We start from the raw sequence: 17,891 nt of genomic DNA, 5'->3' as shown, positions 1-17,891 counted from the left end.
CTGAGATAACTGGCAATTTGACCCAAATAAACAATGTGTCCACACAAAAAAGTGGCAAGAGAAGGAGGAGGAAGAAGTAAGGTTCAGGGAGTTTGAGGTGTTGGATGAGGATGGTGAGACAGCGCCACCTTGGTAGCTGTAATTTTAGGGAAGACAGAACTACCATGAGGAGAAAATTAGTGACTCTAGAAGAGTCTGGCAGGACTTCTTGGCCAAATATTCACAGAAACTTCAGAAACCCCATAAACTGAAACGTCATTGACCTGACTGACATATCGCATCTAAAAAATTTGAAGGTTGCTCATTTTTGACAAATAGCACACAACTTTAAAACTAAATACTGTGAGACTTGGAAAGAAATAAACGCCTTTTAGCCTAGAGATGTCAAAATAACCAGCTTTTAATGGTGGTCTAATATAATTTACACAATGTATTTACTAGAGAGGAATTCTGGTTTTGTCTTGAAGACAAACCAGAATCCATCAGCAACGCAAATTCATGCCCATCCCCATCTATCAACACATACAGAAACCTGTTTGGTGTATTTCTTAATCTCTGTGTCTGCGCAACAACCAGAGCAGGCAACACCCCAACAGTTTGCTTTACCCCGCAGGTATTTTGATAACTTTATGGCACACAGGTAAAAGCTGAGTCATAAATCAGATGGGAGGTTTACTGGAGAAAGGCACAGCAAGTTGTTGGTACTCGAGTAAAAAATGTTTTGAGGTTTGTTTAAAGGTCTTTAAACAACACATGTTTTTGAGGAAATCTGCTTCCTCCTCAGTGAACTGAGGTGAAAAAAAATAAAAGAAAGTTGAAAAATGTTAACTGATCACTCCCTGACAGTAAGATGTGTTTTGATCAAGTTGAATCACTTTGAATCAGGAACATCAGGCAGTTCTCCTGATCTATAAACTGTGGTAATTGTTATAGTGTTGGTCATCCTCCATTGATTTACACGGCATGAAAAGCTTCTAATTCAATTTATCAAATATATGTGGACATCTCACTGACAGCAGGCGTTGATGAATATCAAATATAGCCTCTGATCTGAGAAGTGTTGTACCAGAGAGTAGTAGTATTAAGCATGTCTATCTACTGTTACTAAAAGGTAATAAACTAAATGCAAATGACCTTTGCCTGCTACAAAGTAACCTAATTCAGTACTAAACATAAGAATCGCACTAATTAAATCAAAACCCACATCATCTGCCTTTGGCTGCATATTGATGGTGTTTTGTTTCATATTGTCATGCATCAGTGTGAGTGGCAGAGCTACTTCAAAGTGATCAGAACAGTGGTGTTACTTGATAAGAGTGAACTCACTGATCTCCCACACAGGCCCCTCAGCATAAGCGTGCAGAGGCACCCACACAGTCCATATGCCCTTTACCTAATGCTGGGCACTTGCACAGTGAGGACAAAGCCCTTAGTGTAAAGCGCAATGATTTACACACAAAGACCCATAAACACACACTTGATTCCTGAGTAGTCTGTTATAGGCAACAGATTTCCTTCACAGTAACCTTAATGGCCTCACTATCTGACTTAGATAAGTGTTTAAAGACCTGGTACTGATCAATTATGCAAGCATATCCATTCCCTCTGCTCCTTTCCAATCAAACAGCTAAATAAGCCATGGTCCAGATAGACCCTTTGCTCTAATTGGACAAATGGCTTGCTTAATTGATCATTGATTGATGATCAATAAGGAACATGTGTTCTTGGTCTTTACAAGCCAGGTGATTGAAAGCCAGCTATAAAATCAGCCAGATAGTTTGACAGACGCCAATAGGCTCTCATCGTCTGTAAATAAAATAAAAAATTGGAGCACGGGGAAAGCAGGGAGACACTGGAAGGCTGCTTTTCATCTTCTGAGCTCAAGATGCTCCCACCTCCGAAATGAACTGGTCCAAGAAAAAAGAATGCAAGAAGTGCATTCAATTGAACAATGCTATAAACTGAAGATGCAAGACACTAAGGAAGCAGAACTGAATGCCATGCAGAATGAGGAAGAGCAGAGATGAAGGTAAAACAGAGGATCTACACTCAGTATTTGTTCCATCTCTCTGACACTCTGGATGTGTATCACTTATCAGTCAAGACACCTGTTTAAAAGCAGGAAAGCGTGTCTGCGAATACAGAGAAGGGGGTGTCTCAACGACCATCCCGTCCCAACAGAATAGGGGATGTCATTGTGGCTCCCTTTGATCTGCTGCTCATATATTCTCTTGAAACGGTAGGGGGAGAGACGCAAGGAGAGAGAGAGGTTGAGGAGACACTTCACCCAAGCATCAGTAGGCCTTCACCCTCAGCCTCAGGTACCTATCTCTGCTCTGTTTTTGAGCCAGCGCTATTAAATATGAAACACTAAGACAAAAGAAGGGAGAGTGGAAGCGGAGGGAGCGGGGGCCACAAAGGGCACCACTCAATGCCTTTGAAGAGGCACTGAGGCGAGGGGTGTCGTGAGCGCAAATGTACGCACCTTGCACAAACACATACACACCAACCCCCCAAATGATGTGGGTGGATAGGATGGCAATATCCACATTTGCATCTCATGTTATTAGATCACCTATCACAGCTATACCACAAAAGGTGCATCATCAATGAAATTAGACCTAAAAGCCTTCGTTAGCAGTTGATTATATGCATACATGTGGTTGAATACAGTTTTAATGGATGTTAAGACAGCAGAGATTAAAGCTCCTTTAAAGGTTGTGAAAGGATATGAGATGCGGAGGCAAAGATAGACATTTTCCATGGCAACAAATGAAGAGATTAACTGAATCTAATTGTACAATTTAATTCACTGGGAAGTATTTTTTCCCCCACATATCATGTATATATATATATCATATATATCACAATACTTTGTCCTTTTGATTGCAACAATTATTTAAGCTGATCAAATAAATACACACTGGAAAAAAGTTGGAATATAACAGAGAGGTGCTGGAACAAAAACCTCTAATTTTCAAATAAACAGCACTTTTAAAAGAGAGAGCATGACACAGACAAATAACTTAGCCTCTGAGTGCATCTTAAACTGAATGACCCCTATCAGATAAACTTCAATGGGCTGTCTTTGGAAAACAATCAGCAATGTGCTCCTCCCTGACCTTTAGCAACTCAGCAAGCTTAGTCCAATCACAGAGTATTGACATTATCCACCACACACCATTTATAATGTTGGCTGCCGCTCACCTCAAATGTCCAGTCGAAAATACCAGTACAGTCATGTTGTGTTTTGGTTGAGTTTGAAGGGAGAACAGCAGTTTTTGCAGGTGATTTGGATGCTTTTGTGGGTAATTATACCAAAAACATCAGGTCCAAGTCAGCTTAACTTTGTATTTTGCATACTTACATACACAGATGCACATAGGGGAAAATATGTATATGCAAACCCAGACTTGGATTCTGAGTCCCATCACACCCTAACACATCTATCTCATCAACTCAAACCCTGTGACAAATGTGATTATCAATATTTGTGCCTTCACCCAGTCTCTACATTACATGAAATGAGGAAGGCGGAGGCTTGGGTGTCAAACTCTTGGCACCAGGACCCCCTAAAAGTACCTATAGGCCTTGTAAGTTCTGCCACATCACCCGTTTCATATCCATCTGGGGTGATCCATCTCAGTAGGCCCAGCCAAGCTCCATTACCCCCAGACGTGCTGTGAAATGGCCATTATGTGTGCAGGCATGTGGGGCCTCTATGTTGGTTGTAAGCCTTTACTAGCCAACAATGGGTTTCATATATGGACCTTAATACCCTACCCAGGCCAATAAATACACTGATACACTGTCTTAGTTTCAGAAAAGTTGAGCTAAAAAACTCCAATATGTTGTATAGAAGCTGCATCATCATTATGAATAGACATATTTTTAAAAAAACTTGACTATCATTAAGTTATAACAGGTATAACATGGTTTATTTGGTATGAAAATGAAATCATTTTTATAGCTTCTCATACCATCTAATACATATAGATTATTTTGGATGTGCATGTCAGAAAGACACAGTCGGTACATTTACATGCACAGTTGAGTCGAGCTACATTTGGAGTTTGATTTAATCATTTAACTGGACCACTGTGCTTGTCCAAGCACACATAGGCAGGAAGAGAATCTAGTTATTGACTGAAGTATGTCTGACGCCGCAACACTTTAGAGTATATGAGAAAATGTTCAAGTCCAGTTTTGGTTTGATCTAAACAACTTTTGTTTGTCTATGTCATGTAAATGTGTTCACTCACGGGTTAAACACATGTCTAAATCCCTACTTACTTAATACACTTCTTCAATTGTCTGATGCATAGCTGCTGTGGACAATGAGTTGAAGTGGACACAGCATATTCCAACACTGAATGAGGGAATGTATTTTAAATAAAGGTGATCCCTTCAGTTGATTTTCAGTACTTTTAAAATCTTTATCAAGACACACAAATTTCCTTAGAGCAAATAAAACTTTAGTTTTTTCTTTGATTTGTCATTTATATGTAAACTACGAAGAGTTACACATAGTATTATTTGTTTATTCGATATAGAATCAAGTAGGCCTTCAGTGTAAAGCACAAAATGTATTTTAAAGTATTCTATATAAATCAGATGAGAAGTTAAATTCTAAACGCTATGGATAGATTTGTTTTCACATATATATTAAAGGGAACATACTAGGCGACTATAAGCAAATAAAATAACTTTTTTCTGTGTTTAAGAGCATTTATTCAGATATCACCACCAACTGGAAACTTCAGAAAAAACATTACTCTGGCATTTTGCTTTTGGTAACATAAAACTGATAATGTGCTATTCAATGAACTGGTCGTTTTTACAAGGAAACTGATATCACTTTACAATGTTATCCAGCCCCTTTTTGTCATTATCTCCACCTTACTACAATTTTAGAACCTGACCATGTACCATTTTGCATTTGTCACTTTATCCTCTCTCTCTTTTTTTCCCCCATTGTGTCTTGTCTTATAGTTCAGTGATTGTACATGTCCTAAACTGATCTGCTTGAATAGAGGTGTAAATTAATGAAGAAAAAGTTGTTTCTCCGTGTTTTTTGACAACTGACATTTCTTTGAGAAATTGTGCCAGCTTGTGAAAAAAGAACATATATCTCATTTAAAAGTTCTTCTGCTTTAGGCTAGGGTCAAAACAGTCATATAAAACTTATTCTGAGTAGTGCTGTAAGAAACATTAAAGACATTAATCCTAAAAAAAAAAAACTGTCAAGTGGAATGAACTAAGAGAACATTATATAGCAACTAAAGCTATCCTCGTTGTCAACCTATTTCTTATATTTGTCTGCACAAAGTAACCCATCAACCAAGACTACATCAGCATATCACTACCTTTCCAAGATGGTATATAAATACCAAGTAACAGGTTCAAGGATTACGTGACACCAATAACACAAAGAGGTGATACAGACAGACAAGGGAAACAAGACAAAAAGAAGAGAGCCACTTCCCCTGAGAGCCCTCTCATTAGCACTAAAACAATGCAGACTTAATGTCAAGACCGAGGGTTTGCTTGTCACACCTAAAGTGCTTTGCATTAATTACACCCCATATACACACTGTTAATAACACCTCCATAAGGCCTCACGAAATCAGCGAGTGTGTGTCTAATATCTTGTAGTGTAGTGTTTGTATGCTGCTGCTTCTTTATCAGACTAAGAGAGTCGATGCCATACGTGAAATTAGCATGTCTAATGTTTCAGTTCTGTCTTTTCCTCAGCCATGAATTGAGCTTGAGTTCATGAAACTGTGTACATGCAAACATGTTAAAAACAGTTAAACTAACTGAAGCAGCAGAATGGATGGAAGTGACAATCCTGGATGAAAGAGTAAATCTCCTAAAGGAACTAGCACTTGACAGATAAATTGTCCAGCACTAAATTTCACTTAAGTCCCATTCTGAAATTTCTCAGGACTGTCTTGTAGAGTTACAACTCCAAAATGAATCAACTGAGAATCTCATAACTGATCATATATCTAAGTGGCAACTCAGACTTCTAAACTAATTGGTCACTTATTTTCCAGAATAATCAACTAGAAGTTTGGTCTACGGGGTGTTGCAAAGCTAGTTTTCATGTGTTTTAATTGCTTGTTTCTGTCATTAATAGTGAAAAACCAACAGCCCATGATCAATTTACCATGAAATAAAACGAAGAAAAAAAGAGCAAATCCTTACAAGAGTTAGATGAGAGCAATTGAATGTGTGATATATTTGTCTGAAAATGGCAATTTAACAGCTACGTCTTCAGCTTTGCAGATATTTGTAAAGGCAACAAATTAAACTTTCACTAGTTCCACTTTCAACTAAACTCACATAAGACAAAAAAAGGTGCTGAAAATGTCACCTTGGATTCGGAGGAAAATCAATGATCACTTTCTCAGTTTTACACTCCATGTGCTGATCTGTGGTCCGCAGCACAGTAATAACCTCAATTTCATTCTTTCTGTGTGTGTTTGTACATGTGTTAGAGTGTCAGTCTATGAAAGATTATGTATTTGTGCATCATTTGGATTTATAAGCACTCATCTAGATGTCTGCTTACTTGTGTGTGAGTTTGTGTGTGTATGTGTTTGTGCCTGTGAGCAGTGAGTCTGATGTATCTTTTAGCTGTGGATAGATAAACAGTGGAGACAAACATACACTGCATCAGTTTAATGACCCATCCCTGTAGAGTCCCTCTACATTCAATTAGCAGGAAGATAATTAATCGGGCCAAGTCTCTGGCTGCTGAGCTGGCTGGCGGACTGGCAGCAGGAAGCCAGGTGGTCTAGCAGGAAAGTGTGAATGTGAATGCATGCGTGTGTATGTGTATCTTTGTATTTGTGATGTTGCATAAAGGGATAAAACTAAAGACAGATGAAAATACTATTCATACTTCACTGTGTCCCTATATCTCTAGAGAGAACAGCGAAAAACAAACAGGACATAAAAACAGCTAAACAGAGGGATATTCCAGATAAACAATGTGAGCTCCAACTACAGACACATCACATTAACACATTTAAGTATACTCCAGGCATACTTTTTAACACTTGCATGAAGATCTATTGTTTATTTGTAGCTGGTCTTCTGTCTGTCTTTGACTTCCATTATTATTCTCTAAATCGCTTTCTTTTTTATATGGACTGCTGTGATAAGTAAGCCCCTGGTGGTCATATGCTGTCATTACACAAGCACAAGTACACTGAGGGCCGGTGTAGAACTCCATCAATCGTCTTCTGACAAAAGGACAAGTCTGTGGTAAATACACCGCGGGGATTTTACTATGATATGAAACACCTGTATTCTCTCAGAATCTAAACAGAGTAAAAAGTGTGTCAACATCCTACAGATGCTTGTTTTATGCCAAACACAACACTGACCTTTTCTTTTTGTTAATTGTTTTTTATGTCACAGTATATGTTTTTTCTGTCACAGTTTATGTTTTGATTATTCTTATGTTCAGGTTTTTTAGGTTCTTGTCATGTTTCTCCCCTGCCATCAGCTTCACTCACATCACCTGTTTCATTGTTCACAGCTGCACGTCATTCACTAATCACTCCCTCCACAGCATTTAGTCTCCTGGTTTCCTTTCCCTCATCGCAGAATCCTCACTAACCCTTCACGTCATTTCACGAAAAGATAAGTCTGGTTTCCTGCCTCATAGCCATAGCCATAGCCATAGCCATAGCCATAGCCATAGCCATAGCCATAGCCATAGCCATAGCCATAGTCCTAGCTCATAGTTATTTATTCCATAGTCTTGTCTCATTTTCATAGCCTTGTTTTGTTCAATGTTTTTCCACAGTTAAGAATTTCTGATTATCCGGCTTAGCTGCGCTTTTTGTTCTTGTGTCCTGTTTTTTGAATAAACCTTTTTGATTTTGAGAAGAACTGCATCTGGGTCCTACCTCACCTTTGTTCCTGACATTTTTATTCGCAACAGGCAGGAACATAATCGTGTGAGGACAAGGTCTTTCTTATCACCTTACGATAACAACGGTTTTAAAGAAAGAAAAAAAAATGATTAAATCAAGTTTAGCTGAAAAACATGAGCTCTACCTTTCATTTAAAAGTAAAGACAGGGTCAAAAAGTTGTAGTAAAATTGTTTTTCAAACTGTTCTAATTGCAAGGGACAGCAAGTGGGAGAGGTTTACAGCGGGAGTGTAATTCTGGAATTTTTGTTGAGCCATCAATCACTCAGAAGTGGATCAAATTGACTTTTAGATATTTTCCTTTGATTGATTAAACTGTGGCACTGATTTTTCTGTTCACACCTAATGTATATAGCTGACACCACATATAGCTGATTATGTAAGTGTTTCTCTCTCATGTCATTACAGACCTAATCCCTTCCACCAGGTTTAGAAATCAAAGCTGCATACAAAAGAAAGGAACATGAGAATAACTTGATGCTAATGATCTGTGGCAGTCATTGTTAATTTGACTGTATATCAAACATGGCTGGCTTATTTTAGTCATATTTGGGAATAATCCACTATAGTTTTTCACACAAAAATGTTAAGTTTATGTCATTCAGATCATGTATAAAGAGTTAATTAAATTTTAACAAATTGTAGGTGCCTCTTTAACACACACACACACACACACACACAAGCTCTCCTGTCTTTGGAGGACCCTCTTCCTCTTCCTCACACTCTTCTTCCTTTTACCTCTTTTCTTTCCTAGCTTGTTATGCAGATTCCCAGATTTGCTTCCTTGAACATTCATGCACACACACACACAAACACAGTTCTGTCTCTGCCTCCCCTGGGGCACCAGGGAAGGGCAAAGCGAAGATGGAAATGAATTCAGCCATGTTGCAAGTGGCAACGCAAATCTGCATCTGTAATTACCCCCAGAAACACACAGGGAGCTTTCTTTCCCTCTCCTCCTCGTGCCTTCTGCCCTCCCTCTCCCTTTCTTCCCACTTCCCGATCTCCTCCTTCTCTACACGACTCCATCTTTTTCCTTTTTCTCTCTATATCAATGAGCTCCCCCTTCTCCTCCTCCATGTCTATCTCACACTCACTCCGTCTCAAAGGCTTTTTAAGTGATGCTTGGTGGGCCAATTAAGGTGAGTAGGAGTATAGGCCTGCAAATGTGTGTGTGTGTGTGTGTGTTTTCATGCATGCATGAGTATATTTATTAATTCACCAAACACCTTTCGCATCATGCTTATGTCCACACTGTCTGTGTTTGTGTCTTTCTTTCCATATATATGCGTGCACATGTGTGAGTGTGTTTATGTGTGGTGTCATCTCTTTGTGTCTGGGTCGAGGCATATTCACATGTTTATAAGTGTCCCCTCAGGCCAAACATGGCTATGCTCTGTGTCTCTTGAAGCAGGACAATGATCCAAATAATGCTGTTGTCTACAAACAATACCTGTGGTTCATAAAAAAAAAAAAATCACACTTTATGTGCACATCCTGTAAGATCATAAATAACATTTTTGACATGAAAATATCATGAAATAATGTTTTTGAACAACAACCATCAGTACCTTAAAGATAGTTCAAGAGGATTGCTCTCCAAAGTATAACTTTTCCTTTGAATAATGCTGTTAACTTTGATGAAAATAATAAGTGGACTTTACTTAAATAACTTTACTTACAAAATATGAAGAATGCCAAGAAAATAAAGAAAAAATAAATGGCAAAAATGCCAAATTTTCTATAATACTAAGCAATTAATCTACAACTAGTCTTACTGTTGTATACCTCTGCTAACCAGATAAGCTGCAGATAACATCCCTATCTGCCTAGACCCATGTGTAGTGAAGATTTTTGAGAGAATCTAATAAAAGGTGTTAAATGCATTATTAATATATTTTTGGTATCTGACCAAATGTTAAATATGGTCACTATCTCCTCTTCTGTTCCTGATTCAGGGTGTTGAATAATAAAATAATAAAATATTCACAGAATATTATGTCAAAGTGAAGCTGACCTTATCAATTAGTTACTTTTTCAAACTACAATTTGAGAACCAAGTTCTTATCAGTTCACCACTGAGTCAAAGTGGACATGAGAAGGATGGGTTGACACCTGGGAAACATAATGCATGACTGACACCTATGTGAGTATATAATAATGTAGATACTGTAATCCTGAATCTAAACACTGTGGAATTAAGAGCAGTTTATGAGCTAATGCTACTCCACAAGCAGGTAGTTTAAACAAATCAAATTTGGCATATTAAATGACAGGTTTGCATTGAGTTTAATGCTTTTAAAAAAAGCTTTTTCAAATACACAATTTTTCTTGCTCTGGATTATGCTGCTGACTGTAGTGTTCCAGAAAAGGAGAGGAGGGTCAGAGAATGCACCAAGGTCCTCTGAAAGGAGGTGGGTTGGTGAGGGTGAAGGTGAGTCAAAGAGGAAATGAAGGTTGGAAGGGTGGATGGATGCAAGAGATCCGAGGCAGGGCTCGGCAGCAAAGAAGCCAATTACAGGGGACGCAGGAAACAGTAGGGGTTGAGCATACAAACCGTCTGTGACTGGGCCACTGTGTGTTAGAGCAGGTGTTCTGTTTGTGTCTTTGCAAACCTTTATCGTAACCTATCATTATTTTCATGCTAAGTCAAGGGGACACATAGATATTTAGGTTAACATTATGCATCTTGTTTGTTTTAATATCGGTTTCCAATTCAGTATTTCATATCAATAGCTACATTCAGCTTTCTTTTTTATCTATTTATTTAAAAGGATTAAATATATAACATCAAATTCATTGAAAGTGAATTTCTGGAGTGGACCCTGAGATAATTAACTGTGACACTAATTCATATTGAAGAAAGGAAACCCTACATAATAATAAAATAGCTTTGATTCTACATAAATTAGTTGTGGAATCAATCATTTTGATAAATGCCTGAGTCAGTCATCCTCTTCTTTCTTCAAATCCATCATATTTTTCATACTGATAGCTCTTAATGAATTTTTAACCTGGCTGCAATTAGTTATTATGAGAGCCACAGAGTGATGATGAGTATTTCAGTCTCAGATGTACAAATAGATATAAACACAAATACATCTTACAGAAAAGGGTTGTTTAATGAATTTTAGTTATTTGAAATTAAAAATGATGTTATTAAACATCATTTTTAATAACATAAGGCTCATAGGCCTTCATCAATTTGGAAAATTAATTCATACAAACTGTCTAAAAAGATCACCTCACTGGATCTCTGCAAAATGTTTATGTCAAGTACAATTTACTGCACATCACAATTAATGCAGCTGGAATACTTGACCAAAATGTTAACTGAATTGGCCAAAGAGCACTAATTAAATAAAAAAAGACAAGCATTAATTATTGGAATTAAAGGGCTACACTGTGTGACTGCTCATATGGCCTATGGAGTGCCAATGGTGAGTGCAAATGAGCCTGTATGAGTCTGTGTGTGTGCGTGTGTCTGTTTGTGTGAACATTGCTGAGGTTGTGTGATATGAAAAAAGGAGCTCTGAATAATGCATGAGTCTTTTGGTCAATGCATTGTGATTTGCTTTAAGGAGGCCTTCTCTCGACCATTATAAGATTAAACCCAACCTTGGTTTGTTTACAGTGACCAGGACATGCAAGAGACCTGTCAACACTGCAGGAACTTGGACCTCACAAACACAACTGCACATGCACAAACACACAAAAAAAGTCATATATGCCACTATATACACATGCCAACATAGAAATACAGCAATGCGTACACATGACACAAGTAGTGTAAGTCAATACATGTAGGTCTGATATACTAACCTGTGAAGTAAAGTGCTAATATGATCACAGTTAAAGATGTTAAGGATGAAAATGAGAATAGAGATAAACACAAAGAGTTAAGCAAAGGGGAAAATGAAAGAAAACCAAACACAGAAAAGAAAGAGATGAATGCATGACTGAAAACACTGTCAATTCTAATAACAATGTGGGTAAAGTGCAGTCCCTTGCTGTTTCAACTGTTGTCCAGCTGCTGCACCTGCTGTGTGGCATGCTTCAATCATTCTTTATTGAGCCCTCAGTCTCACCCTTACTGTCATTCATTCAATAACTCCAATCAGTTCAGCTGTGGCTCCCAATCAATAATCAGTTTCCCTCTGAAATAGTGGCCTGCTACCATTTTAGGTGTTGCTCATAGGCCTTCATCTTATGATAGACTATTGACAAATCCAAGTCAGGACGAAGGACTGCACTCTGCCCATTAAAAATCATGAACCCGGAACCTGAAAAAATTAGGAATCAATGGGAAAAGATTGGAGGGATCAACAGTGACTTCTATGTTAATCTATTTATGTTTTATTTCTAAAAGAAATGTACAATGACAGTTAACAGGATACTTATTTTCTCTAATGGGAGTTATTTGTGATCTTGAATATCCATCTCGCTTGAAATAATACTTTACTCTGTTTATTCTATTACTGTTAGATTTAATCATCCACTTAATTATCTTACAGGTACACATGCCCACACACAGACACACACACACGCACTAGTAAGCACATTTAACAACCTTTCGTGTGAAAAAAAAGGTAATGAGAGCAACAGAAAAACTTAGTGTGAGAGAAAACCATAGAAGAAGACAGTTAAACCAGATATTTAAAACTCCTTCCAATTTTGTTCTCTCCTTTTTTCTGCGTTGTATGAAAATGCTATCCCACAGGACGTCCGAGACATGAAGTGAGGGAGGGAGGAAGAGAAGAAGAGAACAGAAAGAAAAAGAGCGAAGGCAGAGATTGTGGTGGAGGGAAGCCTAGTTAGAGATAAAGATCCAGACAATTTTGAGGAAACACTGCATTTTTGTTTTTGCAAAAATAGCAATTTGTGTCATGGAATTAACACTTTTCCACCTTCACAAAAACACCTTAATTATACCTTCAACTCTACATGATATTTATAAGTGAGTCCAAAATATTCAGATTGAACTTTAACTCTAGAAATATTGAAAGAGTTTAGATTATTGTGAGTGATGTTTTTCTGATTAATTTTCTTGGTATAAAAGTAAGTTTCCTTTGTCTCAACACACAACGACATATTGCAAAATGATTAAATAAAAGAAAGATGTTCATCCTCAATGTGTGCACTGGTTTGTTATAATGGCGATGATAGAAAAAACACATCGCTGAAAACTACAAGACTGTGAACAGTATCACGATACATACAAAGAAAAGGGAGACCAGGGAAACGGGAGGCTCACATTATTGCTTGAACTCAACTCATCAAGTCACATTCTCTTAAATCCACCCATCTATAGCCCAGCCAGAAAGTTAAATATTCACAATACAAGGCAAGCTTCTCGATGTTCAAACAAAGCGCTCTGCCAAGTTCAGCCATGTATGTGGAGGTGCTGTGACAGGAGGAAGTGTGGCAGACAGAGAGAGGGCTGGAGAGACTTTTAGAGAGATTCAGAGAGACGACAAGCACTGAGAGGGAGGGTATTTTATTATTCACACAAGGCATAATAAACCAGGCACGCTCGGTTAGCAACACTTAAACTCCCTGTGCTGTAGCTGTTAGCCACTAATGCGACGGCAGTGATTTGGACATGTCCTATTAATAGTGCAGGGGAGGTTTCCATGCATGCTAATGATGGTGTATATTAGCTATTAATAGAATCACATAGGGGGTCTGGGGATGGGACATTTCTGTGTGGTGAAAAGAGTGTGGGTTTTGTCAGTGTGTGTTTGTGTGGGTAAGAGCACAAAGTGTATCTTTGTCAGGTAGTTAGCAGTGGTGCAAAGTCATTGTGAGCCAATTACTGTACGAAGGAGAGGTCGCTGAGCAGAGAGAAGGACCATGGATCAAGTGTGTAGATTATTCTTACAAAGATTTACTTTCAGTTTGCACAGATTTGTGCATTTTTGCCAATGTGTTTGTGCATTTTTGTTTATAGGAATCTCCCAAGGTAGTTAACAGTGTGTGTGTGTGCGTGTGTGTGCGTGTGTGTGCGTGAGTGTGTGTGTGTGTGTGTGTGTCAGACCGGAGTGAAAGGATACGAAAGTGAGCCAAAACTGGGAGGAGTGCACAAAAAAAAAAAAAAGTATGGTGAGGTTTCAAAGCCAGAATGATGAGGTGTGATACAGTGGGAAGTTTGGAGGTGTTAAGCACTCCTCCTCAGCATGGATATTTAATGGCCTGAGACCCCACCAAGGCTGTAAGATTCTTCCTTCTCCCTCCCTCTCCACCCAACATCCTTCTGGTTCTCCACCCACTACACTGCGATGAGGAGAAAGCTTCCCTTCTTTGCTCACAGTCAATGTATATGGCAAAAGATCAGAGGCATCAAGGAGAATATTAGAGGAGGAACCACTGAACCACGAGTCAAAGGAAAGATGATAGAATTTCATGTATGAACCACTTTCTTTTTATATGAGTTTGGGATAGTATAAGCTGTGCATATTCATTTTGTTTCATCAATTAACAAATGTTCAATATTAAGAAACACTGAATTACATAATTTGTTAATACTGTTGATTTTTTAATGAAAAAATAGTTTTTTCCTGAACCTGCTGTATTCTCTCCTTACAGCTGAACAGTATATAGGAAGCTGTCCAAATCTGAGAGGAAGAAAAGCACTGGAAAATATGCGAATTCCATGTTTGCTAAAGGACATTTTCACACTTGCAGAAAAAATGTTTTGTGTAGACACCCCTACACAATTACTGTTTACATGGCCAGATAATGTTCAGTGCAACACTAAAGATGGTATGAAACTTTCCAAGGACATCAAAATAACACACTTCAAGAAAAGGAGAAAATATACTTTGGCTCATCACAGCACTTGGTAACATTCATACATGCGTGAACAGTGTAAACAAGGTTACTCTGTCCAGTCAAAGCCCAACGAGAAATGGAAAACACTGAACCTTTTTATTCTAAGAAAAGGAACCCATTTCTTCCACTGGGGGGGTGGGGGTGGATGGGGGAGTGGATATCATTCAGCATTCAAACTTGTAATTTATGTATTATGTTGTGGAGGTTCCAAAATATGTGCATTCACAGTGTGAATGGCTTGTGACTAATCCCCCCCATACAGGCTAATATCTGCAAATACATGCCTATCCCAATGTTTTTCTCCATTAACTTATGCTATTATGTAACGTTTTGTCTGATGCAGAAGTACCCTTAATCCAACACAATTTCCTCCCATGAAAAACAAAGTAACCTGTACTGTAATAAAAGAGAAATCAGAAGTTCAGTGACCCCGATATGAAAGATATGATGGAAGGAGGGATTATTCTGATTAGTTTACATTTTTGGCATAATTGTACTACTTAATTTGCAAGCAATGATAAAACACACATGATATGGTTGTTTTGTTCAAAAAGTAAATAGCCCCTGGTTGTTTACTTTAAGAAAATAGATGTGTAAGTACATATAAAGAAGAAAACAGATGTATAAAAAGATAAAGAAATTTTGCTGAGCATCTTTTATTCAGCAGAATTTGTGCAGGGAGGAGAAACAGCATGTGTGTGCATGTGCAAGTGTATGCAATGGGCAGGTGTGTGCTGACAGAGGTGACTGTTTTCACTCTCCATATTTTTACACATAACCACATCACTCTCACGTTAAAAGCAGACATACACATGCAACCCCACCAGTCTCTTTAGCTCAAACAGTATTTGGATAATGAAGATGCCGCAACTCTGGCTGCCTAAAAACATATTTTGTTGTGTGCGTGCGTCCATTCATGTCAATACAGACAATCATGCATGCACATTCATGTATCATGCTGTTGAATAGGTATTGTTTTCCCCTGTGCCTCTCATCAGGTAGTTTGGCAGTGGGCTAAAAGAGAAGAAGCTAATGCGGAACTAATGAGTCGATCGGCCAGCAGGATTGAGAAGTGTAACGCCACAATAATGTGAGAAGATGGGCCTGTGTCGCCTTGAGGGATTAGAGTTTTTGAGCTGCAGTAGATGGGAGACCCCAGCAAGGCTACATCCTCCCACCTCATCCTTCCTCCCACCTTGTACCTTTCCTTCCCCCTTCTAAATAATTCCCCTTTCTGGATGTATGGACTCTCGCTTGCAGCCCGACACAACCGCCTGGGAGTAATTGATTTCTTCAGAGCTCCCTGTTGTGGTGGAAGTGATGGTGGAGGGAAGAGAGAATGAAGCTCTTAGCCTTTCTATGTTTTTAGCACACACATGTATGGTGGATATGCATAGGAGAATTATCTGGATTGAAGGAATACTTCAAGTAATACTTGAATCCAGGGTAGGCTTGCATCTAATGCCTTTTAACCAAATCACTGTCTTTACTGGTGGGAAACAGTTCTAAGGGGCCAGCTTAGGTCCTGCATGCAGACATCAGTGAATTAACTCTACATAGAACGACTGGTTTCTGTAAATCACTAAAGAACCCCTAATATTTTTAGCTATACAGAACTTTTTATTTGGATCATTTATTCAGATATGAAGACAACACGCTGCAAGAAAAAAATGTCAAATTAAAAATTACCTACATCAATATACAGCTGAGGGCAAATGAGAGAAGAATTGTTTTGAAAAATGACTCAATGGACCCTTTTTCTTGATTTAAATCTGAACAGTGAGACATTTGTTTGTTTGAATGTGAGCATAGGGTTTTTTGAATACAGCTCTTCTACTCATTCTTCTACAGACTTAATAGTGGTGTGTGAGAGTATCGGGTGAGGCTGAAAGTGAGTGTGCGTGGCCAGGTTGGGCTTGTAGGGTGATCATGTCACAGCATTGAAATTCAAATATGCTGTGAAAATACAAACCCTTATGTCAGGGATCAAGGACTTGCCTGGTTTCAACACAATCACTTCACTGCGCATACTTTTCTCATAAATAAAAGAGCAGTGTTCCACTTTATATCGCTGTGTTTTAATTATTAAGATAGAACCATGGAGGTTATCTCACTGTTCTGTGCTTGCAACTAGAGAGACGAGAAATTTAAATTTTTGCCAGCACAGTGCTTCGAGAGCAACACTGCAAGGTGGCACAACAGAAGGACAACAGAATTCAAGGGTTGAACTCCAGGGTGTGTAATGTCTGAGAGGGTCCACAAAAAACCTTGAAAACTACTTTCATAATGTAAACATGCTATTGTTTTGGATTCCATGAAATTGTCACACATGATCAAAAATGGCAAAGTTATAATATTTTCAAGGAACCAAAAATGTGACTTGAGTTATGCTTTGCATTGTGAAAAACTGTCAAAAAAGTGACGCACAACTATAAGATGCTCAAAAACGCTTATGGGGAGGTGGAATTTGGTGTTACATGGCAGAGAAGCTAGTTTGAGTCCCATCTGGGCCAATGCTGTCCTAAGACTTAATACTTTTCGGTTTTGCTGTCAGCTGTTGTTGGTTAGGGGTCAGCACAAAACATACATGGTTCAAGTTTGACATAAACTTGACAAAAAAAACCCCACATGGTTAGGGTTTGTGATAAAGCAAAGTAGTTGTGATAATATTACATTTTTTACATGTGGTCAAACATACTTATGACAAGGCTTCTTGTAAAGAATAGGCTTCTAAATCTAAACAAAATAGAAAAAAAAGAAAAGAAAATGTGCCACAATTCAAACTGGGGACACTTCAGCACCGCTCATGCTTTAATTCAAATTTTTAACTAACATGTTTATCTTAATAAAAGCTTTTATGATACAGAAATTATATCAACACAGCAACATACAATATTTGACTTTGCCTATAATTCTGACTATGACGGAATCATATAATGCAACACATGCACAAAAATATAATTTTTCTCGAGTGTTACCATGGTGAGAAATATACCCATAAAACTATAAGCCACAGGTGACTAGATAGATTAATCATGATGAGCAAGACTACATGAAGTGAATTATCATTATGGTGAACCCCCACATACAAGCTGTAAAGCCGATGAGCG

General features: G+C 38.3%; 1 protein-coding gene across 1 annotated transcript in view; it reads left to right on the top strand.

Moving 5' to 3' along the window:
• The window catches only part of stk40 (serine/threonine kinase 40), a 412,820-nt gene extending 398,879 nt beyond the window's left edge, over window positions 1-13,941 (top strand). The window contains exon 12 of the transcript XR_011917315.1: window positions 13,924-13,941. The gene's annotated coding sequence lies outside the window, so the exon portion shown is untranslated. The remainder of the gene's footprint in view (window positions 1-13,923) is intronic.
• Window positions 13,942-17,891: the final 3,950 nt, after the last annotated feature.

The sequence above is a fragment of the Leuresthes tenuis genome, unplaced genomic scaffold (assembly GCF_036924035.1).
Source record: "Leuresthes tenuis unplaced genomic scaffold, fLeuTen1.0.hap1 SCAF_10, whole genome shotgun sequence".
In the NCBI taxonomy this organism is placed as follows: domain Eukaryota; kingdom Metazoa; phylum Chordata; class Actinopteri; order Atheriniformes; family Atherinopsidae; genus Leuresthes; species Leuresthes tenuis.
Note: the sequence above shows the minus strand (reverse complement) of the source record. Positions and strands in the feature narration are given on the sequence as shown.